Source organism: Phocoena sinus, chromosome 16, assembly GCF_008692025.1.
Source record: "Phocoena sinus isolate mPhoSin1 chromosome 16, mPhoSin1.pri, whole genome shotgun sequence".
NCBI classification, from domain to species: Eukaryota; Metazoa; Chordata; class Mammalia; order Artiodactyla; family Phocoenidae; genus Phocoena; species Phocoena sinus.
In genome coordinates, this window is record NC_045778.1 from 59,313,085 (window position 1) to 59,341,072 (window position 27,988).

General features: G+C 41.2%; 1 protein-coding gene across 3 annotated transcripts in view; it reads left to right on the top strand.

Annotated features, from left to right (window-relative positions):
- The window catches only part of CNNM2 (cyclin and CBS domain divalent metal cation transport mediator 2), a 143,373-nt gene that overhangs the window by 83,680 nt on the left and 31,705 nt on the right, over positions 1-27,988 (top strand). Inside the window, exon 2 of one of the 3 annotated variants that reach the window (XR_004346134.1) lies at positions 9,692-9,786. The exons of the other annotated variants lie outside the window; for them this stretch is intronic. The gene's annotated coding sequence lies outside the window, so the exon portion shown is untranslated. The remainder of the gene's footprint in view (positions 1-9,691; positions 9,787-27,988) is intronic. 3 annotated transcript variants of the gene reach the window in all.

A 27,988-nucleotide genomic window follows, 5' to 3' on the forward strand; every position in this document is an offset into this window, starting at 1 on the left:
CCTTAAAGTAGATAATAGGTACATGGATGTTTGTTTTCTTTTATACCGTTTACGTCTGAAATATTTTGTAATAACACATTTTTTCTACATTGTTCTTATCTGAATCTCTTGATTTTTTTGTGGGGGGAGGAAAAGATGCATCATTAGCCCTTAATAGACAAATACATGAAGATGTGTGGCTGAGGATGTGCAGTCAGTATTACTCAAAGATTTGGTACCCTTTATGTGCCAGACAGTGTTCCAGGCACGGAGGACACAGTGTCACGAGGATAATGTCCCTGCCTTCGTGCATTCTATATCTAAGTGGGGAGCAGACTAAGCAACTAAATATGAAATATAATATCAGATACTGAGAAGTGCTACATATAGCATAGAAAGAGGACCTTTGACTGGGGCAGGGGGGAGCTGTTTTTAGATGGGATGGTGAGGGAAGGCCGCATAAGGGGTGACCTTTGAGCAGAGACCTGAATGAAGTGGGGGACTAAGAAACACGAAAATCGAGAGAAGAGTGGTCCACAAGTGGGAACAGAGAGAGCAAAGATCCTTAGGCAGGGGTATGTTTGGCATATTCAAGGAACAGCAAGAAGCACCTAGAGAAAAGGAAGCCAGGAGTGGTGGGGCATGAAGTTACAAAGGTCCGCAGGGGTCAGCAAGGCCTTGCAGGACATGGTGGGAGGTTTTTACTCTAAGTGCGATGGGGAGTTTCTGAGCAGGGGAGTGACAGAATCTTAGTGAACTTGAAAAGATTACTTTGGGTATTCTGCAAACAATATATCGTAGAGAGTGAGAGTAAGGCTGAGAGACCAGTTAGTAAGCTGTTGCAGTTCAGGTGAGAGATAATAGTGGCTGGGACCAAGGGGGTCAGTGTGGGTGGTGAGAGAAGATCAAATTCTAGATATTTTTCAGAGGATTAGAAGTGAGGAAAAAGTTAAGGATGAAGACTAGGTTTTTGGCTTGAGCAACTAATTTTGGTGAATGTTGGTACATCCCTTCCCCCACTAAAGGAGGAACAGATTGAGAGAAAGAAGGTTTCATATTCTTGGTAGACAGCCTGGTGGAGATGTCAGGTAGGCAGTCGGATATATAAATCTGGCATTCAAAGGAGTGATCTGGATGGAGATGCAGGTAGGGATGTTGGATGTATAAATGATATTTAAAACTTTGACACTAAATGAGATAATTACTCAAGTGAGTAAGTGTCCATAGAGAACAGAAGAGATCCAAGAATGAAGAGCAAGGGTACTCTGTCTTCTAGAGGTCGGGGGAGTGAGAGGAACTAGCAAGGGAGCTTGAGATGGAGTGGCCGTTAAGGAGAGAAACCAGGGAAGTGTGGTGTAAGCCAAGTGAAGAGACTGTTTCAGGAAAGGAGTAATCGAAAATTGAGTGAGATGAGGGCTAAGAATTGATCTTGGAATTTATCCAAATAAGAGGTCATTGGGGATCTTCATAAAAGTAGTTTCATTGGATACGACTAGTTTGGAACATATTGAATAGAACAGGAAAGATGAGGAAATAGAGACAGTGAATGGAGACAGTTCCGTTAAGGGTTTTGCTATAAAGAACAGTAGAGAAATGGAATGATAACAGGGAAGAGAGGGAATCTGGAGAGCTTTTTCGGTTTTAAAGATGGGAAATGTTTGGCGATTTGAATGTGATGATGAGAATTATCCAGTTGAGAAGGAGAGCCAAGTGATGGAGGGGGCAGTCTTATTACATAAAACTCTGTGGGCCTTCTCTAAATCCTATGGAGGTCAGGGAAGGGTAGTTTTCCCAGGAGGAAGCATCAAACATTATATGAAAGATGAAAGATTGGAAACAACTGTGAAATGTCTAACCCAGAGGAAATGAAATACACTGGATATCTAACAATTATGGTGATATAAAATAGAACTACAATTTACCCACTAAAAATCGTTATAAGGTTCCACGTTGATTGATATGCAAAGATTTTCAGACTTAAGTGCAAAAAAAGGTATTTTTTGTGGAAAATATGTAATAAACACTTCAGTAGAGAAAAATGTCTGAAAGATGGGATTTTATTGGTGATTTTTAATTTCTTCATTAGATTCTAATTGTTTTCCAAATTACTTCATCATGTTTTCTGTACAGTGAGCATATATTACCTGCATCTTTTAAAAAGTTATTCTGTGACTGTCAGTGAGCTAAACCCATTTATATCGATCATAAAATATTTCTGTATTTTGACTTTTTAAGCTATTTTATTTCATGTTTTCTGTTTGCTTATTTTTGCTGTCTTCTTCCTACCATCTATTGGCTAAATCTAATAGTCCTTCTGTTTGAAAGTTATACATTCTAGTTTTATTGTTTTGGTAGTTGTCCTTAACTCTTATTTTGATAATATATATACTGGTGTTTGTTCCTATTGAAAATCTTTCCCTATTTTAAACCTTTAAATGTATGTATTCCCCACACACACTTCAAAAAAATACTAGTATCTTAGAAGTTTTCATCTTCCTCTCTATACCCTTCAGTCCCTACACCCCCCCTACCGGGCCCCCTCCAAAGTTCTTTGATTTTTAAAGAATTTTAGTTCTGGAATTGCTATGGATTTACTTTTTGTTTTGTACCTTATTTAGACAGTAATAAACTTGATAAGTTATTTACTTACCTTTCCCATTTTTATAGTGTATTCCAGAATATGTATTTCTTATTTTTAAGTTTGAATTTTTTTTCCTCATCCCTTTGAACCTATCACTCCGTTGACTTCTTAAAACCAGTGTTGCTTTTGAGAATTCTGGAGTCAACGTGATTCTTGTTTTTCCTTTATAAGTGATTTACTTCTCTGCTAAACTTTAGTGTTTTTTTTTTTGTTTTTTTTTTGGCGGTACGCGGGCCTCTCACTGTTGTGGCCTCTCCTGTTGCGGAGCACAGGCTCCAGACGCGCAGGCTCAGTGGCCATGGCTCACGGGCCCAGCCACTCCGCGGCATGTGGGATCTTCCCGGACCGGGGCGCTAACCCGTGTCCCCTGCATCGGCAGGCGGACTCTCAACCACTGCGCCACCAGGGAAGCCCAACTTTAGTAATTTTTTTCTTTTGTTGTTCTTTCATTTCATTATACTGTGACTAGTTTAAAATTTTCCCCCCTCTTCTTTTCCCTTTTTATGGGTTTTTTTCAGTCCGAGGTCTTACATCTTTTTCTAAATTTGGGAACCCTCAGTTTTTTCATGTTCAAATATTTTCTCCTTCTGATTTTTCCTCCTCCCTTTCCTCTGGGCCTCATGACATAGGTATATTGATGCTTCCACTTCTGTCCTCTACCTCTTGATGTTTCTTTTTTCCATCCTTTTTTCCCCTCCCTAATATATTCTAGGAGAGTTTCTTAACCTGATCTTTGGCTCTTCAGCCCAGCTATTGGGTTCTTTATTATCTTGGCTCTTAATTTTTCATACCATTAACTCTAGTTCTTATTTTAAAACTTCCTGTTCTTACTGCATGTTTCCAGTTATGGTCCCTCTTTGAAGATATTTACTAATTTATTTTCCATACTGATCCATTAGCTTGATTTTGGCTGATATAGGTGCTTTAATTTTGTTTTTCTCTATAGCAGTTGTGCCCCTAAGATGAGCTCATCTGTCTTCTCTATGAATCCGTTTTTTTCTGGCTCTTTAACCATGTCATCTGTTGATGGATCCCTGGACTCCCAAGCAAAAACAGAGGCACTGGCTCGTGCTTCTGAGAGATTTCTCTGACGATAGTCCTCATCTTACTCCGGCTGGGAAGGAGGGTAGGAAGAGGAAGATACACTTAGGGCTTTGCAGTTGCTTGTACGTATGTTTAACTGTTCCCCAGCCCAGCCCACTTGAGCATGCCACCCTAATACTGCTGGTAGAGCCAACTGGGCAGGAGAGTGCTATGAGCAGTGGGGGCCAAGAAAGCAGGAGCAACATAGAGAAAGAGACACAGGTAAAGAAACCTCTCTCTTCCTGGTCTCCTCCATGCTACCTGCTCAGAGCCTAGCATGGGCCTCTCCTCCCAGCTGAAACCTGGCTGCTCTCTGTTGCCTGAGGTTTTTCTCACAGCTTTTATATTAGTGTGACAGTTTTATTAACCTGTCTCTGGGATCTCCAGGATTCTGTTGGGAGCCCACTCTAGTTTGACATCTTGTCAGAACCATGTATATAACATTACAAAAAAATCATTAAAGAGAGGTTGTAAAAAAAAAAAAAAAGGGCCGGAAGTATATACACATTATCTGCTTTTTTTTAATGATGTCTCTTACAGCAAGAAGCAGTTTGATATTCTAGAAACAATGATACATTTCACTTTTAGTGTTTTCATTTGAATACTTATGTTGAGGATTGGATTTTATTATTTAAACCAGTCAAGAAATAATTGAGTATCATCCATTTATTGGGGACCGTTTTCAGCTTTGGGAATACAGCAGTAAACGAAGAAAATGAGAATCCTTGCCTTCATAGAGCTGTCCTTCTAGTGGAATAGAAGACAATAAATAAGTTAAAACATAAAATACGTACTATTTCTTAGATAATGAGTTGGATTTAACCCGGGTTGTTGTTTAGCCAAGCAAATAAAATGGAGAGGGGCCAGGGAGTTGAGGGTCTAATTAAAATGATTGACAGTGGAATGAAGTAGAGCTAGATTAGGAGGGGAAAGAGGACAAGTAAGGGTGGTGGAAACAACGGATTGAAAGTAAGGCAAAAGATTGTTGGAATTGGGGTACTAGCAGGAGTGTCCTAAAAAAAAAAAAAAAATAGGAGATGGTGGTTGGAGAGTAGACGTTCAGAATTGAGATAATGAGGGATTGCAGTAATTATGAATGACAAGGTCAAGGGAGTGACCATGGAAGAAAGTGACTAAGTTAGGATGGAAAATAAACATTAAATGGAAAAGAGACTTCCATTTGTGCCTGTGTGGAGTAACAGGGACCAGGTTTACCCTCCTTCCTTAAACAAGCAGAAAGCTGTACAAAGTATATTGAAATAGTGGTTTTCAGACATTGGACAGGCAGTGCAGGAAAATGATCCTTGAGATAAGGTGAGCCCTTATGATTGCCCCAGCTTTCTACCTGGATGGAGGTCGTGGTACAAGGAGGGGCAACCTAAACAGAACCTGGCAGTCTCCCTGAGTTGAGGAGGTGGAGTTGAGAATTCAGGGAGGTGAAAGAGACTGGAATTCAGAGAATATCGAAGAAGAGAGAGCTCCACAGATCTCCTGAGCCTTCCGCAGAGTGCTGTTGAGTGCATGCGTGAGAGGAAACCCCTTGAGGCTGGCAAAAAATAAGGGATGGCCTTGGAGTCCTGGGCTTCTTGTGAGCGGCGTAAAGGGCATGATGAAATTAGTCAATGATCCCAAGACAGACATTGGTGGAGAGGCTGCAGGTATTGAAGGGGAGACCGGGGAGTGGTTTTGCCAGAAACAGAGTTCTGGGGCTCCCACTTGACCTTGATGATGGAGGAGGCCTTCAGGGGGATTATTTTACTCCTAGGATTGCAATTCCGTCTTGACTTCTGCTACTTCACTTGACTCCTGCCCATGGAGGCATGGAGTCCTACAGAGAGTTGGACTCACCACTGCTAATCATCTAAGAATCATGTTTACATGCTCCTTTTTCTATGGCCTTTTCCCCCTAGAAGAATACACCTCTAATTTATGGTTTCAAGACAGGATTCATGTAACAAAATGTATTTTCCGTCAAATTTATGAGAAAATATTGGTTCCTTTAAGTAAGAATTGTTTCTACTGTTCATATATATAAATAGTAATTTTGGCCTAAAGATAGTTGCCCAAGATTAGATAAATTCCTAGTAAAGGAAACTCTGCAAAGCCAAGTTAGAACTCCTTAGAGTTGGAGAGAGAGTTCTATTCATGTGTGTTCCCAGACCCAAAGACATAGAAGGCGCTCAGTAAATATTTGTTGAATGAATGTATTTTGGAGTGAAATGTGGCATTCTGAGTTATTGAAGATTTCCTGTGAATCTTATCGTGGGTACTGAGGCAGCCAAGATTCTAACTTTTCCACATGTAAATAGACCTGTTAAACTGCAGTTTCTACCATGTCAGCTGGGCATGATGATTTGGAACTTTTCTTATTGGTTGTGGTTGTTGATTTTTAAATTCTTACATTAGGAATGATGGGGATGAACGCATAACTGCATGCATGTCAGGCTAGGGACTTAAGGTGAGAGAAGAGCTCTTTCAAGAGGCCCATGTCCTAAAATTTATCGATTTCAATTTCATTTATATTTTGAATAAGTGATACATTCACATTTTTCAAAATTGAAAAGGCTCAAAGCAATAAAGTAGCTTCCTCCCATTCCTGACTACAAGTTGCCCAGCCATTCAGTTCTCCTCCCTAGAAGCAACCACCATATGACATCTTAAAAAGATGAGATGACCTTTTAGATTACGCATCAGGTTAGAAAATAATAGTATAATAATAGTAGGAGGTGCTTAGTAAGTTAGTGATTACTGTATACCAAGCATCACGCTATTTGTATATAATTTAATATGTTGTCTTCTGTGTTCACACCTCTGTCTCCTCCCCCGCCTTGCCCCTTGTGGGCTGATGACCTTGCTGCTTTGTTTTCTGTAAACCATCTTCTCCCTCTCTCCTGTTACGGCTGGTATCCTTCTGTTACGATCTGGATTCAGTGGTGTTGGAACTGGGCTCTTACTGGCTGGAAAGACCAATTGTGCTCATCTCTTCCCAACTCTTTGTTCAGTGACATCATGTTAGTAATTTGGAATCAGTTGTGGTAGGAATATTCATACCCTGGAAACTAGCGAATGCTACATGCCAGGGCTGTTTTCCCCAGAGCTGGTTGTTATACATGTATGTATCAGCACCCCACGTGTGGATCCTCTCCCCTCTTACCTTTTAGTTGGTTCACTAAATAACAAAGTTAACTGAAATGTGGAATTTAAAAAATTATGTACATATCTTAAATATATTATTTTGAAAAAAGCATTCGCAACCCTTTGACAAACTTAAAACTTTTGATTATGAAAATGTTCAAAAATACAGAGAAGTTAAAAACTGGTATAATGAATATTCATATACCTATCTCCTAGATTTGATAGTTCTTAATGTTTTTTTAACCATTTCAAAGTAAATTGCCGACATCATGACAGTTGACCCTGAAATGTTCAGCATTACTTCTCGTACATCATCTTCATTCCGTTATCACTAAGAAATTCGTTGTTCCCCCAAATCATTTACTACCCAGTCTATATTCGGATTTTCTAATTGTTATTTTCCCCAAATGTCAGTTAGAATTGTTTTTTTCTAACATGGATTCAGTCAACGTTTGTGCATTGCATTTGGTTGTTATGTCTCTTTTAAGCTAGAATAATCCCCCCCTCAGTTTTTTCATGATGTTGAGTGTTTTCTACTCTTTATGTTTCGAACGTATATACAGAAGTAGTAAAAATAGGCAATTAACCCCAATATAGTCATTGGTTCAATAATTATCAACATTTTGCCATATTTGCTTCACTTTTTTCTTTGCTTCTATTTTAAAAACAAATTCAGACATGTCATTTTACCCCTTTCAACTATTAAAAAAAAAAAAAAGACATGTTCTTATGTAACCAAACTGGTGTCATAATGATACCAAACAGAATTAATAATGGTATTGACTTTTTATTTTTTTGCGGTACGCGGGCCTCTCACTGTTGTGGCCTCTCCCGTTGCGGAGCACAGGCTCCGGATGCGCAGGCTCAGCGGCCATGGCTCACGGGCCCAGCCGCTCCGTGGCATTTGGGATCTTCCCGGACCGGGGCACGAACCTGTGTCCCCTGCATCGGCAGGCGGACTTTCAACCACTGTGCCACCAGGGAAGCCCCAATAATGGTATTGACTTTTTAAAGAAACCAAGCTAGTTCTTTGGTAGAGTATTCTACATTTTGGGTTTCTATGATTGTTTTCTCATTATTATCATTTAATTTCTCTGATCTCCTGTATTACCTATACACTGGAAATTAGATCCAAATTCTTAATTAAACACTTTTGGCAAGAATATAGAGGGTGAACGGTACTTCACAGCACATCACATCAGGTGGCACACAGTCTGGTTGTTCACTGTTAATAATGTTGAATCACTTGATTAAAGTGGCAACTATCAATCGTCTCCACTGTAAAGATGTTTCCCCCCTTCCACAGATCATCACGGTAATTCATGGAGTGATACTTTGGTACCACATGAAAATTATTTTCTCCATCAACCTTTCCGTTAATGTTTAGCAGCCACTTATGTTCTTTGCCTGAATCAGTTTTCAACAGGCACTGGAAAATAGTATTGCTTTTTCTTTGAATGTGGGCTGATTTGTGTTCCCTGTAATGGTTGAAGGAGACCATCTAACATCTATATTATATCTTCTCTCAATTCTCTAAATTTGAGTTTTCTTTTTAAGTGGAATAAACCATACAAAGGATTTTTGAACAAACAATACAAAGTGCAGAATCATTAAAGATTTTTTTCCTCACTTTTCATGATTCCCTTGCCCACTCCTAATTCAGTATAAGTTTTTGAGGTGTTTTTTTGGTTTGTTTTTTAATTGGAGTATAGTTGCTTTACACTGCTGTGTCAGTTTCTGCTGTACAGCAAAGTGAGTCAGCCATATGTATAGATATATCCCCTCTTTTTTGGATTTCCTTCCCATTTAGGTCACCACAGAGCACCGAGTTCCCTGTGCTGTACAGTAGGTTCTCATTTGTTATCTGTTTTATACGTAGTACCATATATATGTCAATCCCAATCTCCCAATTCATCCTGTCCCCCCCTCTTTCCCCCTTGGTATCCATACATTTGTTTGGAGGGTTTTTTGTTTTTTAAAGCAACTTGGCTTTTACTGATTCTTTCCAGAGGATTCCTTCCAGAGGATTCCTCATAGTTTCCATAGAAACAGGAATTTCTTTTCATTGTCATGAGTTTCTATAATATTTAAATTGCAGCATCAAGTGCAGATGTCATAAATAGGTTTGGGAACAAAAATAACCAATTCTTAGTAAACGTTCTGTTTACTCTATGCGAGTACAGTATGCAGAGTAGTAGTTTTACTAGCCGGAAGCTTTCAGTGTGCTGCGGGCCTCAGTTGGTGTGTTTCACAGGGAGATTGAGTGTGTCAGTTAACCAGCAAGTTGCCACATGGAGGTCCCTTGAGAGAGTCTACGATGTTATACTTGTCTTTCACACTAGGTTCCTAGTTCCTTGACAGTGAAGACTAGTCTTATTTGTATGTGTTTTAATCCCTCATGCTTAGGACAGTGCCTAGCATGTAGTGAGTGCTCAATAAGAATATTTATTGAATGAATCCATGACCAGCACCAGAGGAGACCATATTGACCTCAAGTCAATTCTGATCTTAAACGTAGTAATCGTCAGTGTTTTTGCAAACGTCGGGGTTGGCATGGCTGTTGTATATAATTTATTCTTTCACTGGCTTTTCCTCTTCACGTTCCCTCAGTCTTTGAGTCTTTCTCTGCTCTGTGCCAGCTTCCTTCAATTTATGGTGTATGGCAGGCTACCTGTGTTCATTTTTATCATTTCCAGTTTCCTGATCAAGATGCAAAAATGTGTAACAGTTCTGCTGCAATGGCGCTATGCACAAAGAGAGATGAGATTTCTAGGAGAATACAAAGTAGTTCCTTAGTTCTCTATTCTAGAGCTTAACCAATCCCAGGAACTGAAGTCTTCTGTTTCTTCACAGAGGAAATATGACAAAGGCAGTGGCTGTACAAGCTTCCTTCATGGGCCGCCCTCCCCACTGCCTCATCCAGTAAGCGGGAGCAACTACTTCTAGAGGTGAGAGGGGAGGGAGGACAATCTCCATAACCCATTTGAATCCACCCAGCTGCGAAGTTTTGGTTTTGAGAAACAGTGAACAATTTGTGGGGTTGCTATGCTGAAGATCTTTAAAGCAAGCCTGCATAGGATGGAGCGCTCAGGTGATGTAAATTACCCTTTTCATAGAAGCCCATAGCCTCTATTTTAGAACAAGCAGCTTGTAGCTGAATATTCCCAGTGATCCCGAGTTCCTGTTTCTATAGATATTAATAGTATTATACATCTTCATTTGAGATGATCATTAGCTTCCGGAACCAGGAGAAAATTCATCAAGAATATAATCATTATCGTTTATTGCATACTTGCTATGAGCCAGGTACTGTGTTAAATAAATTCTAAACTTTTTCATTCAATTTTCATGGAAACTTGGGATTTTTATCTCTATTTCACAGATGATTAAAGTGAGAGGCCAAGAGGGGGTAATTGACTTGTCTTTGGTTACACAGCTGGTGGGTAGCAGAACCAAAGGATCCAAACCCGGATCTGTCTAATTTTAGTTTAAGCCCTTAGTCACTGACATGATTCTCTGGGGTCCCAGCACACATATTTGAGCTCTGAAACTGACTTTTTAGGTGAGGGATTAGTGACCAAGGATGACCTAGGTTTTTCTGAATGTTGTCAGGAACCAAGGTGATGTTCTTATCAGGCAGTTGTACCTACTCCCAGAAAGCTTAAGACATGTTGTCATTTTGACCGAGGGGCAGATACCTCAAAAGGTGTTTGAAGAATCTTTGTGTAAGCAAATGAGCGTTGACTTCTTTTGAACATTCATTCATTTACTAAGCTAAGTTCATTTCTTTCTCTCTCTCTTTTTTTTTTTTTAACTTGACAAACCATGATATTTCAATATTTGAGTCTCAGTTTCCAGGCTGAATTCATGTTGTGTATTTAAGAAGACAATGAAAATTCTTTGAAGATATTCTCAAGCCCAACAGGAAGGAGCACAGGGTTTGATTTGTACTTGTTTTTCAAGCTGGCTTCATCTGGGGACAAACTCTATTGTAACTTTTCTAGAATTTGGTGCCAGTAGGAGCTGAAATAATAAAATCAGTAAAATTAAATTAAATAGGAAATGAGAGTCTTTTATGTACCAGGCCTTAGATTAGGTAAGAACAATTGGTCACTCTTCTGGGAAACTGTTGCTAAAAATTACAATCAACTGGCAGTCACTGATTGGCCTCGTTTACTGCATTGTGTCCCAGGAAGAAAAACAATCTCCTCTTATGACAAGAGCTTGCAGAGATAATGCTGTTTTTTTTTTCCCCTAATCTTCATCCCCCTTCTCATTTTCTTATGATTAATTTGAGCTATTTATTCAGCATTTATTGACAGAATTATATACCTGGCACCGTGCTAGCTTATGAGGCTTTAGGTATAAAGGAGAACTCTTGCCTTCAAGAATCTCACAATATAGTACAGGAGAGAGAATATTACAATACACGATAATAAATCGTCTGGTGGAGCTAATGAAGGCTCTATGGAAGTGCTGAGACAGGACGTCAAACCCAATCGGCATAGGTGAGGTTAGGAAGACTTCAAGGATGAGTCGACAGTTGAATTGTGTCCTTGAAGGAGAATCAGAGTAAAGGAGCCAAGGGGAGGAAGGTGTTCTTGGCAGAGGGAACCGTAAAATGGCACAGGAGAGTGACAGAAAGTGTTCTCTGATGTTGAATGACCAAAGATGTAGGAGATGAGGCTAGAGAAAGAGCTAGGGATCATGTCATGATAGCTTTGTAGGCCATACTGAAGTGTTTCAACTATCCCAAATGCAATGGGAAGCCATTAAAGAATTTTAAGCAGTAGAATAACACATTCAGATTTGCTTTTAAGAAAGATTACTATGGCATCAGGGAGGTGGCTTTGGGAGATTACATTAAAGTTAGAGAAGTTAGAAGGTTATTGCAGTTCAGAAGAGAAATATATATATATATTTTTGTATAAATTTATTTACTTACATTTTTTATTTTTGGCCGTGTTGGGTCTTCGTTGCTGCGTGTGGGCTTTCTCCAGTTGCGGTGAGCAGGGGCTGCTCTTTATTGTGGTGCGCGGGCTTCTCATTGCGGTGGCTTCTCTTGTTGCGGAGCACGGGCTCTAGGCGCAAGGGCTTCAGTAGTTGTGGCTCGCGGGCTCTAGAGCGCAGGCTCAGTAGTTGTGGTGCACGGGCTTAGTTGCTCCACGGCATGTGGGATCTTCCCGGACCAGGGCTGGAACCCGTGTTCCCTGCACTGGCATGCTGATTCTCAACCACTGCGCTACCAGGGAAGTCCGGAAGAGAAATGTTGAGGGCCTGTAACTAAGGCGAGCTGGTGTTGGGGATGCCTCGGAATATGGGAGCGATCCAATAGATATTTAGGAGGTGGTCTTAAATTTACAACTCAACAGCTTAACACAGTGTATAACCAGTTTGCCGTAGCAGGATGAAACTAGAGAAAAAGGAGGAATCTAAGATGACTCCCACAGTTTCACACTTGATATATTCTGGTACCATTAGTCAGAAAGAGGAATAGAAGTGAAGGAACAAGTTTGGTAAAGAAGATGATAGATTTAGTTTGCGGCGTGTTGAACTTGAGATGCTCATAGGACAAGTGAAGAGGATCAAGTAGGCAATTGGAATATTTTTATCTCTGAAGTTTAGGAGAGAAGATTAGACTGGGGATGGTGGTAGTATATAGATTTGATCCTTTTCAGTCTTTGTGTTCTGTCTACTTTTGTTACATTTACTTGATTAATATGTAGTGAAAAGCGGATTTACCATAAAGCTAACTAACCTTAAACTTAAATGCTTCTCACATGCATGGGCCCTAGCCAGATGTGTTTATTTACATGGTCATGTGTTTTTGTAAAATTTGCAAAATCCAGATATTTTAACTACAATTGATCAAAATTTCTCTCTTGGCATTTTTAATTACCCTCGTTCACTCTTTGTCTCTAATGTTGGAATGGTCCCAGGTGTTTTTTGGAATCTAGCTGCAGGGAAGTTGAGCTGGGGATACATTTAGTTTGGGTTTGCAGTCACTTCAAGGTATAGTTATTGCTAGCCATCCCAGTGTAGGAATGACCTCGAGAAATACTCCTGCATGGTGCCAGCTCACCTGGTATTGTGACACAAAGGTACAAAACCAGCATTGTATCAAGATACCAGTGCCAGAGGTGTTAAGACACATTGGTATCATGGAAACAGAAGGGGATGAAATGTACAAAGCCAGAAACTGGTCAGTAGAAAAACTTCTGATGGCGTCTTAGCCTGAACATTGGCCTGCTACAAAGGCTTGCGTGCTGGGACGTTTATTTGGAATAGGATCCCAGGGAGCAGGAGTTCAGGACAAGGGAAGTGAAATGGGAAGGAAGGGAAGAAAATTCAAGGATGTGATAGTGTGTTAACTTCGGCTATAGGCAACAGGTGTTCTTTCCTACCTAGGACTTCTATTTTTGAAAATATTTATGTATTTATTTGGCTGCGCCGGGTCTTAGTTGTTGCACTCGGGATCTTTTAGTTGTGGCACACGGGATCTTTTAGTTGTGGCATGCAGGATCTTTAGTTGCAGCACACGGGATCTTTAGTTGCGGCATGTGAACTCTTACTTGCGGCATGTGGGATCTGGTTCCCTGACCTGGGATCAAACCCTGGCTCCCTGCATTGGGAGTATGGAGTCTTAGCCACTGGACCACCAGGGAAGTCCCCTACCTAGGACTTTTAAAGGAGCCTTGTGAGATGCTCTCAGAATGGTGCTTGAATACAGAAGGGGACGTATTTTCCCATGGGCATTATTTCCTTCTCCGTTTAGGAGAAGTCCCAAGGCAGAAGTGAGAGATGCCGTGAGCTGTATCTGAGATGATGTCTGTTTGCACTGGTCACACGGGCATGAAGCCGATCTGAGCCTGTGTGGAACTGGTCGCTGCGGCGGTGGAAGGGGTGAAAGGGGTAAGCAATGGGACCGAGAGGATTTTGAAGTGGTGCTTAGGAGGCATCTAATGTTGACAGAGGATTCTGTTCTCATTCATTCCTAGTCAAACATTCTCTCGTTAGAATTATGTACAGTAATGTAGTGCATGTGGTTATAAATCTCCATTCTTTTTTACTTTTTGATGACAATCACACAAAATAGACTTTATCAGAATTATTGTTTGTAGGACACAAACTTTTGATGGTTACAAATTTCAGTCAACATGCTACTGTTAACTGTTTCCCCTGTAGGACGTTTGGTCCTGTCCAAAACGTCCTGAGCATATTTGGTCCATGCCAAATGGTTTTGGACAAGACTGAATATCAAGGATATCTTACGGACATTTTGGATGGGACCAAACATCTGCTAACCAACTATTGCTTGCCAGAATTTTCCTATACATATACAATTTATACAAATAGGATCATACTATGTAAAATATTCCAGTTTTTTTTTCCTTAATCTATTTTGGGTAACTTTTCATAACAATTTAGGGAGATCTACTTTGATCCTGTTTTAATGGCTGCATAGTATTCCATTGTATGGATTTACAAGAACATATTTAACCAGGCTTCTCTATTGATGGATGTTTTTCCTTATAGAAATACAAAAACCTGGGACTTCCCCGGTGGTCCAGTGGTTAAAACTCTGTGCTCCCAATGCAGGGGGCCCAGGTTTGATCCCTGGTCAGGGAACTAGATCCCATATGCTGCAACTAAGAGTTAGCATGCTGCAACTAAAGCTCCCTCATGCCGCAACTAAAGATTCCACATGCCACAATGAAGATCGAAGATCACGCATGCTGCAACTAAGACCAGGCACAGCCAAATTAATTAATTAAAAAAAAGAAATACAAAAACTTCTTTCTTTTGTCTCTGACACATTTTTAAGAGATACTGGGAGGAAAGATAGATAATGGGAGTGGCGAGAAGGAATTTTAAACAGAAAATGTTTGGTTTTTAAAGTCATCTGATGTATCTTTTTTTTTTTTTTTTTTTTTTTGCGGTACGCGGGCCTCTCACTGTTGTGGACTCTCCCATTGTGGAGCACAGGCTCCGGACGCATAGGCTCAGTGGCCATGGCTCACAGGCCCAGCCACTCCGTGGCATGTGGGATCTTCCCGGACTGGGGCACGAACCCGTGTCCCCTGCATTGGCAGGTGGACTCTCAACCACTGCACCACCAGGGAAGCCCTGATGTATCATTTTTTTCTCTTCTGTGGTGACGAAGTGCTTGAGGTTTCTAGGGACAGGAAAAAGAAGAGTAAAATGCTAGGACTTCTATTATCTCAGGTCAGCAAGAAAAATACTCATTATTTTTGCTCCCTTTATATTTTTTCAAGTTTATTATTTGCTTAAAATTTGCAGATGGGATTAATGCACTGGATGAGAATTTGAACTAGATGACTTTTCATTTTCCCCTGCAACTCCAGGACTCAGTGATATTTTGATAGCCCTTTCCCCTCATATCATGTGATTATTAACTATATGGTAATACATAACTATTAACTTATATTAACTGTATAATAATTTAAAATAGCAATTCCATTTCCTCATTACAACTCGAGGTCATCAGGAAGGACTTCTGAAAAGAGGAGACTTTAGTAAGAAAAGGGGATAAGGTTTTCCTTAATAAAACCAGCCTTTAGTTTTCCCTTTAAGCAGGTTTTAAAAGAAGAGATGACCTCACCTCTCTCCTTAAAATGCCTGCTCCTAAAGCAAATGTTGTAAGGGGTGGTTTCGTCTGTAGTGTTTTTTGGCACGTCATCTGGACTTAGGTAATTTTTTTTTTTTGAAAAGTGAAAAATGCCTTAATTTTTTATTCCTGGTACCACTACCACAATTTACAGGGCAATATACCTGATGTAATGAAAAGAAAAAGAAAAAGAAAAAGCTACAACAGATAAAAGACCTCAGGAGTGTACATCTAATTGACACTACATTGCATTAATCGATAGCTGCACTTTTTGCAAACTGTGGCTATGACAGTCCTGAACAAGAAGGGTTTCCTGTTTAAGCTGCAGTAACTTTTCTGACTATGGATCATCGTTCCTTCTGTGGCAGATTTTTAGTTTCTCTAATGCATTTGGGACGACTGTCTCAAAGTAACCTGCAGCTTTCCTGACAACTCCTCGCTGTCTCTCCTGCTAAGAACTGTAGCCCTTTTCTTCTGAGTTTTTAGAACTTTCTGCTACGATATCCATGGACTTAGGTAATTTTTATTCACTATATCACAAGAGAACCATGTTTTCATGTCTGCTTTGTCTAATTACCGATCTTGCCTCCTTGTGTTGTAGAAATCATCCAAGAAATTAGTTCAGTTGATGTTAAGAGTTTTGGACTGCAAAACAAAGTTCTAAATGTTACTGATCCAAAGACTAAGACCCAAGGAAGGAACAGAAGAGCAAATCATAAAATTAAAACACAGACAGTTGGCCTTACCTTAGCAGTGGAAGTATATTTCCCTTTTTTGAATCTCCTGTTACTGGGTTTGTTGGGCAATTACTAATATTTTGGGCTGTTACCTCACTAAGATGGTCAGTCCTTATTTATCATCCTTACGAAAGCTACAAGTCTAAAGGAAAGACAGAAATAGACTCATTGGTTCTAAAATAAGCCCCGCAGTTTTATAGAACTACTTATCTCTTGGGAAAGATGGGAAGGTTCCCATCATCTCAGCCTGAAAGCCATCCTTTGTCTTAGCCACGTTTTCCATTGCTGATCATTTACTAGGAAAACATTCCAGTGAGTGTACAGTGAGTGGTACAGACCACGAAAAAAGATGAAGTGGAGATGCCCGGCATGCCTCACTATTTATAAGAAAATATTTCCCCAAAAGATGGGAAAATCCAAGTCTTTAAATACTCTGGGAGAGGAGAATAATGGAAAAAAACTCTTCAGTTTCTATCCTGTTGGTTCATAAGATTTTTCTCACAAATCATTTGGACAGGCCATTAAGCAAGTCACATAGTGACTGGAATCTTCTATTAATTGCCTCACTTTGGGTTTCTGGCTAACGTATCTGGCAGCAAGACTGAAGAACAAGCAAAAGAGAATGAACAGCTGGTGGTGGTGTGGGAATGTGAGGCCATCTATTATTTGTGGCCTGGAATCCTGAGTTAGGTGGGAGGACCACAGGGCTGTCCTTAATAGGATAATCCACATGGATGGTTTAATAAGTAAATGATTTGGCTTCTTGTCTTTAAATACAATCACAGTTTAGTCTAGGTTAATTTTTTGTTCTGAAAATTTAGTTTCCTTGCTATTTCTACCCGGAAGTTCATTCAGCAGGTCTCTCTGGCATTTAGTGCATATATTACTACATAATATTAGTTTGTCTTCCTAGACAATCAGTCACCCACCGTCTTGGGTTTGGGAAATATTACCTAGTCTAATCCTAGTCTAATCCTGGTTTTTCTTTTTGGCCACTCCATGTGGCTTGAGGGACTTAGTTCCCCAACCAGAGATTGAATCTGCGCCCTCGGCAGTGAAAGTGTAGAGTCCCAACCACTGGACTGCCAGGGAATTCCCTAATCCTAGTTTTCCTTTGGTATCTGCCTTCTAAATCCCTTTGTGGTGTGGATCCTGAGTAGGTCAGTCATGGTTCAACAAGCAGAACCAGTAGAAGACAGATACCGCATTCATTAAGGAATTTTCTTAAAAGGGGCAAGCCTATGTAATTGCAGAGGCTGTCTAAGAGAAAGTACAGAGTTGGTAGGGCAGGCCATGAGGGAGGGAAGGTCATGAGCAGGTGGAAACCCCACAGGTGTGGTCTGCAGCAGCTTTCGACAGGTGGAAGGTCATCTCTCTCTCTCTGAAAGCCTTCACCCTGCTTTTAAGGCCTTCAGTAGATTGAGCCCGTCCCAATCTGCTTTAAGGGTAGCAGGATAGCTACCCTTAAAGTCGACCCATTAGGGACTTTAACTACATCTGCAAAATCCCATCCCAGCAGCACCTAGATTCACGTTTAATTGAATTACTGAGGGCTGTTACCTATCCAAGTTGACACATCAAAAATCCATCACATTCAGAGAAGCCAGAGGAGCTGCCTGGAAAATACTGCCACAGAGGTGCTTCTGCAGACATTTATTAAATCAGGGCTGGTATCTCTGCTGCTTTTTATCAGCAGTCCCATCTGAGCATTCACAGTTGTAGAACTGCCTGCTGTGTGCCTCAACCAGGGGAGCCTGGTTAGTTAATCTTGTGAGGACTGAAGCCCACTCTTGAGTTTTCAGAAGTTGCATGTAAAACAGGTTTTTGTTGACTGAAAAATGTTTTCCTACTGATCACCATTTTGTGAGTTTTTAAATATTTGTTTACACTTAAAAGCTAAAGGTTAAGAGCCACTGTCAGTGGAAAACTAAGCACTTACTTTACCAGAGAAGCTATTAACATGGTTTGTTCTGGGGGTTGGAAAGGGAAGGGAGTGTGACTGTAAAAGGGCAACGGGAGGGGAGTCCTTGCGGTGATGGAAATGTTCTGTACGTTACTGTGTTGATGTCAGCATACTGGTTGAGGTGTACTGTCACACAGTCTGGTTTTGCAACATGCTCCCAAAAGTATGTGGGATCTTGGGTGAACACACATCATGAGACCTTTCTGTTATTTCTTGCAATGGCATAAGAATGCAGTTATTTCAAAATAAAATTCTATTAAAAATGATCCATTTTATAAGGCAGTCCTTTTATAATATGATTAATCTTTTTCTAATCTGTCTTTTAAAAATAGTCATGTTTTCTTAAGGAGGTAGACATGTATATGTACTTAGCCCTATGCTCGAATAAACTACATACTCAATATATATTTGAGTGGATGAAAGTATGCCTGATGGGGAAATTGTAGGTGATAGATGATTTTTTACAAAACATTTTTATATTAAACACAACATAGAAGCTTAAATTCTTAGGTGAAATATTGAGCATACTGTAAAAAGATGGAGTCTTCACTCTGTAATAATGATGACCGAGAAAAGATGTGATTTACTACCTCAAAAAATAAGGCCAGACATAACCTAAAACATAAGTCTAGAGGAAACCTCTAGAAATGCGCAGGAGGTAGTTAGCTGTAGGACAAATACTATTTTAGCCTGGAAAGTTGTATAGATTGAAGGTAAAACTACTTTCGAAGGATTCAGATAGGTGTGTGGATTTGCTCCTTGAGTGAATATTTGCATGCCTCTGAGGTGCCGGGCAGCTGTCTGTAGTTTTCATGTATTTCAGGAACTTTTCCAGATGTAAATGCTGATGTCCTTGAAGGCAGCCACACCTTCCCCAAATCTCCATGGATACAGCTGTCAAAATCTGAGAACCACGTGGATTGGATTTTCTCAGTGTATGTTTCTAATCTTACTGCATCAGAGATATTTATGGAGAAGTGAAATTCAACCAGTCAAAAATAATAGTAACATTCTAAAGATATCTACAAACATAATTCTTTTTTAAACATTGATTGTCTTAAAAGATATGTTCAACCTAATGTTTTTCTCTTTCAGGTATTTTTTTTTTAATATTTATTTATTTATTTGGCTGCGCCAGGTCTTAGTTGCGGCACGCGGGATCTTCGTTGCTTCGTGCGGGATCTTTTTTTTTTTTTAGTTGCGGCATTCAGGATCTGGTTCCCTGACCAGGGATCGAACCCGGGCCCCCTGCATTGGGAGCACGGCGTCTTAGCCACTGGACCACCAAGGAAGTCCCTCAGGTATTTCTATTTTAGGGATACAGAATAAGAAACTACAGTTAAGAATGGGCAGGTGGGACCAAACTTAGTTTAAATGTTAAGAAACAGGTATTTATAGCAAATAGAAGGAAGCCTGGGACAATCAGAGAGGTAACCTCCAGGGAGCAGCATTGAGGCTGGGCCCTGGTAAACTCAACCTAGGTGCTCTTACTCCTGGGGGCTCCCTGCTCTGTGCCCAGGTCTCTGTAGTCAACCTTCAGGGAAGGCATAGGCTTTGCTTTTGTTTTTTTTTAAGTCCCTTAGAGGCTGAGCGCCTCCGTGAGTGATTGCCCTTCTTACTTTCAGAGCTTGGTCAACGAATTTCCCTGAAAGCGGTTATAATCTAAATTAGTAGATAAATTCGGGTTCTACCCAGGAAACGGCCCTATTAAGAAATACTGTCTGCATCAAAAACTCCTACCCTCACCCCCCAAAATTAGATTATTTTTTAGGAAACCATGACTCCATATTCCACCCTAGTAAACCTCCTGGCAGATGTGACCTAACTGGGAGTGTCGATGGCTGAGGAACCCCACATACCTGGAGCTGAGAGGCTGTCCTGCTAGGGAGATCTTGGTCAGCCACTTAGCTGGTGGCCACTGGAATTTTTAGAAGTAGTAAAACTTCTGATAAAAGAGGGCTTTTGTCTCCTGGAATAGCAACAGTTATCATCACTTAAAACCCGTGTATTTCTATATACAGCAAGTGCTTCTATAGATATACTCCTGGATTATTTATACAGGACTATTTTAAGATCTGTGTCACATTTTTCTGGTGTATTTTATGGTGGGAAAATTCAGTTGGAAAAAATGCACTTAGCTGTGGCTGGGATGGTGAGGTAAAATAAGTACTTAAAAAACATGAAGGTTGTGGGTTTTTTTTTTTTTTTTAGCTTTAAACAGGACAGAAATAGCAAGGTGATAGCTCCCTGAATGAAATCGTGTTGCTTCTCCTTAAGCAAACTTTACTATTGTACTCATGTCATAATACTAGATCTATCACCGTATGAGTCAGTAGAGGATCTGCAAGACATGTGTAAGAATTCATCCATGTATTCATTACAGAAATCTGTGAGAAAATAGCTGCTTTTGTGTATTATAGCTTGTTATTCAGGGTTTCTTTTTCTTTTGATTTTGCACCTGTTGAACTGAGAGGGCGATGGATAGGGTAAGGACCTATCTACTGTTAAGAGTGATGTGGGTATAGAGACCCAGGCACTCCCCGTGTTAGGGCTGTGTGTGCAGGAGTCGGGCTCCTGTGATCGCTGATCACTTCCCCTGAGGAGAGGCTCCTTCTTACCTCTTCTGTGGGGATGAGGAAAACCATGGAGGTTATGATTGGACGAAATCAAGTCATTTGATTGGCCGGGACAATGAGAGCGTAAGAGGAGTATGATGGCCTTTGAACCCCACTCGAAGACGTTTTCTTTTAAATTTAGCTGTGGATGGGAAAGGAGCACTTTTTGAGTAATAGGACGATATGATTGTGTTGCGGTTTAGTAAGTATTACCTTTGTGTATGTAGGAGTGTTAGGTTATTATGCTAGGCTTGGTGGGGCCTGCGGATGAAGAGTAAGACAAAGATGAATAACACAGAGGTCCCTGTGATCAAGGAGTTTATGATCTAAGCAGGGAAACAACTAACCTGGTGGTAAATGAGGTTCGAGTACACGGGCAGTGTTGTCAGCTGAGGAGGGGCCACAAGAACCAAATGGTTACTTCCGTTTCAGAGATTTGAAGGCTGCCGTCCTGCCTCATCCCTGCCCAGGTTTCTCGTCTAGCTCAATGTCTCTGGCCTTCATTTCCTCCTCATGTGCCACTGCGTATACATCTTATGAGATCTTGGTAGCTCTCGCCTCAGTTTGCCTCTTACAAAATGCAAGACCCAGACCTGAACACACTATTCCACATATGGCTAAATGTAGTAGGAGCATTGCTTCCCCTTTTCTGAGGTTGTATTGCCACTGAGTCATCATGAGATAGTGTGCTGCTGGACCACCAGGTCATCTATTTTATGGGGACCTGCTATTAACACAGAAGGGGTTGCCGACAGGTCCTACCTGGGAGGCCACAGGCAGGCCTGTATTCCCCTCGGAACCTGCTTACGTCTGCTTATCCGACTTAGCTGCTTCTCCTGTCGTGCCCTGGCACCTTCCTGCCCCTGCCTCCCATACCCCTGAAGTCCCCTCTAGTCCCTCCTGGGTGGTAGTTCTGTAACTACTCCTTGAACTATGCATTTTCTTTTTTTTTGATGTGGACCAATTTTTTTAAAAGTCTTCATTGAATTTGTTACAATTTGGCTTCTGTTTTATGTTTTGGTTTTTTGGCCGAAAGGCATGTGGGATCTTAGCTCCCTGACCAGGGATCAAACCCACACCCCCTGCATTGGAAGCGTGGAGTCTTAACCGCTGGACCACCAGGGAGGTCCCTGAACCATGCATTTTATACACATTATTGCATGTAGGTATCCATCCATTCATTCACTGTTCGTTAAAAAGGGAAAAAAAAAAAGGTGGGGAGAAATGGAGAGAAGAGGCAAAGGTGATTTAGAGTTTAAAGCCTGGGTGATTGGAGATCTAATGGCATCATTTCCAGAAGTGGGTATTCAAAAGAGGTGTTATTTGGGGGAGGACAAACCAGACTCTGTCTAAAGACACAGGCCTTTTTCTCTCCGGTGAAGGCTCCCTGGCAGAAGCAGGCCAGTGTGTGTCCCTGTTAGAAGTAGGAAGGGCTGTTCTGGAAATCACAGTGGATGGCACTGAGATGATAATCTTTGGATTCTTCATCTATGACCTTTCTTATCTTGAGCATCTTTTGTCACCAAAATCATTTTTCACAACCTTTTGACCACATATACTTTTGACTCTTTTCTGCTTCTTGAAGTGGTTTTTAAAAAGTTTGGCTTCCAAAACACTGTTCTCTCTATTCTCTGCTCACTCCACCGGCCCCTCCTTCTCAATCTCCTTTTTGGCTGTATCTCCACTTCCTGCCCTATGAGACATTGGCCTGCCCCAGGCTCAGTGCTGGGATCTTTTCTCTGCCCACACCCTCTCTCTCGGTGATCTCCTCCAGTGTCTGGCTTCACTAGCCTCTCTTCTCTGGGGGTTCTCGCTCTTCATCTGTAACCCACATGTCTCGCTCGCTCTCTTTCTCGAGTTCTGACGTAGGTATGTAACTGCCTGTTTGACATTTCCACTAGGATGTCTAGTAGGCATCTTGAACTTAACCTGTCTAAAACTGAATTGATTTTTTCCTTCCAGACGTGTACCTTCCACAGTCCTTCTTGGCAACTCTATCCTTTCCATGGCTCAGGCCCCAAAACCTTAGAGTCAGCCTTGGCTTGTCTCCTTCTCTCCCGCCTACATTCAGTCCATCAACAAAACCTGTTGGCTCCTTCTAAAATATATACCTGGAATCTAAGCACTTCTCATCCCCTCCACTGTTAACATCTGGTTCCGGTCACTATCTCCTCTCACTGGGATTGCTGAAATAACTTTCCTTCCTTCCTTCCTTGCTTCCTTCCTTCCTTCCTTCCTTGCTTCCTTCCTTCCTTGCTTCCTTCCTCCCTTCCTCCCTTCCTCCCTTCCTCCCTTCCTCCCTTCCTCCCTTCCTCCCTTCCTCCCTTCCTCCCTTCCTCCCTTCCTCCCTCCCTCCCTCCCTCCCTCCCTTCCTCCCTCCCTCCCTCCCTTCTGTATAATTGCTTTACAATGGTGTGTTAGTTTCTGTGTTATAACAAAGTGAATCAGTTATAATTCAAAAAGAGTCATGTACCAAAATGTTCATTGCAGCTCTATTTACAATAGCCAGGACATGGAAGCAACCTAAGTGCCCATCATCGGATGAATGGATAAAGAAGATGTGGCACATATATACAATGGAATATTACTCAGCCATAAAAAGAAACGAAATTGAGCTATTTGTAATGAGGTGGATAGACCTAGAGTCTGTCATACAGAGTGAAGTCAGAAAGAGAGAGACAAATACCGTATGCTAACACATATATATGGAATTTAAGAAAAAAAAAAGTCATGAAATAACTTCTTGATTGGGTTTCCTTTTTCCTGGCTCTGCCTTTCCCGCTGCATCTTTCTCCCACCAGCTGCCAAGCCTTTTCTCACTACAGCAGCCAGTGATCCTTTCAAAACAATACAGATCAAGTCACTCTTCAGCTCAGAACCCTCCAGGGACTTCCCATCTCCGAGTAAAAGCTAAAGTCTTTGTGATGGTGACATGATCTGCCCACTGCCCACCACCCCTGCTGCCCACCCCCACCCCCATCTTTGATTCTTCCTCTCCTGCTCACTCTGTTCCAGCCACACCAGCGTCCTTGCTTTTCCTCAAGCATGCCAGGCCTCCCCTCTTCAGCGCTCCGTTGTTCCCTCCACCTGAAACATCTTCCCCAGCCCCTTACTTACTTCATTTGGCTGTTTAATGACATTCAGCGTTGCTCAAATGTCTCCTTTCCCTTGGCCAGCCTAAATTAAATAATTCGGCCCCTGCTTTTTTGTTCTCCACAGCACATTTTATACAATCTGACATGCTTTCATACTATCTCTTTCCCTTAGTGTCTGTCTCCCCTGCTAGAATGTTCCTTGAAAGCCAGAGCTTTGTTTTGTTCCCTGAGGTATGAGCCTGGCACGTAGTAGGCATTCAGTAAATGTTTACTGAGTGAATGAATGGATTTGTGTGACTATAGTTCATTGATACATACGTAGCATTGTATTTTCTGGATTATAAATTATGTTCATAAACATTAGCTCATTGATCAGTTTGTTCACTTTTTGTAAGTCAGACTAAATCTAACTCTAATGCTATTTAAAGTGTATTGACTTCCTTGATGACTAATGTGCAAACTGGTTTCCTTGGGAGATCTTAAGTATGGCCATTCAAATCTATCCTCCATCCCGTTTTGTTTTAGTGATGGGGGCCCTGAATTCTGATTTACAGAGCATTTCTTTCTTTAATCACTAGTTCCATAGAACAGCGGTCCCCAACCTTTTTGGCATCAGGGACCGGTTCCGTGGAAGACAGTTTTTCCACGGACGGGGGTGCGGGATGGGGGGATGGTTCAGGCGGTAATGCGAGTGATGGGGAGTGGCAGATGAAGTTTTGTTCGCTCTCCACTCACCTCCTGCCATGCGGCCCGGTACCTGTCCTCGGCCCGGGGGTTGGGGACCCGTCATAGAACTCACTCTAAGGAACTTTATTAATTCTTTTTTTTTTTTTGCGGTACGCGGGCCTCTCACTGTTGTGGCCTCTCCCGTTGCGGAGCGCAGGCTCAGCGGCCATGGCTCACGGGCCCAGCCGCTCTGCGGCACGTGGGATCTTCCCGGACCGGGGCACGAACCCGTGTCCCCTGCATCGGCAGGCGGACTCTCAACCACTGCACCACCAGGGAAGCCCCTATTAATTCTTACTTATTGAGTTACTATAATTCTTATGTTAGATAAACTGGGAAATGTTTAAAAACAAAGGCATATCAGATGCTTCATTTGCCCTACCCTTCTTTAAGTGAGGGGCCACGACACTGCACAACCTCAGGGGAACCATTAGGCCTTACATTCTGTGCCCCTACAGTGGTGTGACACGGCAGCCATGGCAGATATAAGACGTTTGGCTTTAGTTTCTCATGGCTGAATCTTCTGTTTGTTTTCCTCCTGCTGTTCGAGTAGCATTTAAGACTCTGTCTGCCTTGCGCTTGCATTGTTAGGTCTCTTGGACCACCGCCTGTCACTTGTTATTAGTGCAGCTGTGTCGAGTTCTTCCTAATTCCATTCTACTTCATCTACCCTCTTGGCTTTCTTCCTTAGCTATTTCAGTTACTCTGTCTACTGTTCTATTTCACTTGATTGACATCACACTTGTATGATAGCCAGCGAGTCCATATTTTCATCAGGCAGCTAAGGTACCCTTTGCCAGCTTAATCACTATCTAGTTAATTATTTCTATCAAAATACAAATGGTATCTGTCATTCAGAATTCGAGCCTAGCGTCGTGGTAAGGTTAAAAAATGGGAGCGTGGCAACCTGCTACCATTCTGGGCTGATTCTCCAGAGAGAATAGGCAATACTTTGATTTAGGGAGCAGTGAAAGCAGGCAGAGGCAGAAATTCGATCCCAGTTTTACGTGTGTGGATGATTTTACTTAGCATACCTCACAATGAAGACATGTTCTTGTAATTTCATCTGTGCAAGTGCCCTGTTTTGAGCACGTAGCAGTTAAAATCTAGGTGATTATTGCATAATAACTTGCTTATGATACTGAATTTGAATAGAAATATATTGATAGAGCCCTGTACTCTGAAAAGAGGCCTGCATAGATTCTCTTAGGTCTGACTTAGTGATCCCTTAGCGATCTAGGACCAGACTACGTGAAGAGAGGCTGTGGGTATAAAGTTCAGGGCAGTTGGAAATGACATGAATACTGCAGGACCTCTTATAGCTAGCAAAAAAGGGCTGTCTCCAAGCCCTAATGTCTTGCTTTATTCTGTATATAGTTAATCAAGTTTATTTAATCCATGTGTGTTTGAAAGTTTTAGTGCTACTTAATGCCTATAATTACATATTGTGCTGATTGCTGTGTTTTCATTCTTTAGAGGTTAAGAATCCAAAAAAAATTCTAGTTTTTGGTTTATAAATGCCTTTTACTAGTTTCCCCAAAATTGCTTTGCTGCTTTCAATCCTGGCTTAATGCCTCCAACACTCAGGTTCAAAAGGATGCTATTTGAGCTCAGTTTTTAAAATTTCTGTATTGACAGGTTTACATTTTCTTTTTGATTGTTCCATGGATGAGGCCAAAGACTGAACTCCCTGCAGCGAATGGTTAAGTGGGGGAAGAGGTACCTTGTATCGTTGTCCTCCAAAAGCATGATTAGGGAAGAGGGGTATCATTTTTTTTTTTTTGTACTGCTTAGTGCGAAGAAGGTTCAAAAAACAAGACTCACCAGGAATTCCAAAGCTAAAAATATGTGGCTCTGGGGCAGATGAAGAAGTTTCAACATTGGAGGTGGGGGTGTGAAAGGGAACAAGTGAGCTTGGAAGAAAACTCAATAATTTTCAATCTCAGAAGCCTACCTTACATGAATAATTTCTCCGAGAGTAAGGCTCTTTCCAGTCAGATCTGTTGGTGCTGCTGAGCTGGTATTTCAAGTATGTCCATCTGCATTTAAACGAATTGCTCCAAGACAATCTGATTATGCGGTAGTTACTTTGGTGAGAATAGCGCCTCAGTGGAATGGAAACTTCATTTTGAGTCTAATATTAGACCTTGCTTTGGAAAATTCCTTTTAAATGATCACAAGCTGGGAATAGCAAAAGAATTTAACTTTCGACAGACAGCATTCACCAAGAATTTTTAACTGCTTATGTTTGGGTCCTTGGGAAAGCAGATGTGAGAAACTGACCGGACCAAATTGACTAGACTAGAATCGACTTGAGCTGATGCCGTGTTTATATCTATTGCTGATAAGTTTCCCTCCTAGTCTCATTTGCTCAAAACATTTTCATTCTTTGAGCGTGAGCCTGCTAAGGATGCAAATTGTTAGGAGGCCTAATTGTCTAAACTTCTAGGCCTCCAGACACTGTTGCGTGTAAAGGGGTCTGAGGCAGAGCGGAAAAGGGCGGACAAGCTCTACAGAACCAAAGCCAGTTTCTGAGTAAGTGCTGGGAACTTGATCAGACCTGGCCTTCAGGATATTTTTAGTTTGTCTGGCTGATTGTGTCTGAGCAAACTCGCCCAGTTTGAAGTTTTAAGTAAACTTTATTTAAAGGACACCCCCTCACTCCACCCCCACCCCCTGCAAAAACCTCACCGACATTAAAAAAAAAATATACGTGTTAACTGATCATGAAATTTCCAGATATCATGTCTCCTTGGCTTAACCTAAGGATAAGTTTCAGATGCCTTGCGTGCCTTGGGTTGGGAAAACCAATATTGGTGTTTGAGATAAATTTAATATTTTAAAAGATCTTTCTGAAATTGAAATGCATCTTTGAACCACAGTGTACATTTAGTGTAGTAGGGTTTTTTTTTTCTTACTAAGCTGGCAATAAGTTGATGGTGCCTTAGAATTGAGGAGGAATATTAAGAAATTAATAGGAGCTACCATTTAATGATCACCCAGTGGATCCCAGGCACTGTCTTTGCTAGGTACCAACATTATCTCTGACACTCACGATAATCCTGTGTGGCAGCGGCTATCATGAATGAGCCTGGGTTTAGAGGAGACCGAGGCTCAGAAAAGTTAGGTAGTTTGCTCCCGATCACACTGCTGGTGATGGCTCAAGTGGCAGTGCTGGAGTTCACATCCAGGACTGGTCAGCTTCACAGCATGTGTTCTTCCTTGTAGGTTATATCTTTTTGATGTTTACTATATTTGAAATTAAACCTGAGAAATTTTCAACATTTACTTATTCGTTTTTGAGGGACAATCATAAATCCATTACATGTTAACATAAACAACATTTTTATTAAAAACTTTTTTCCAAAACATAGTGTCATTGTTT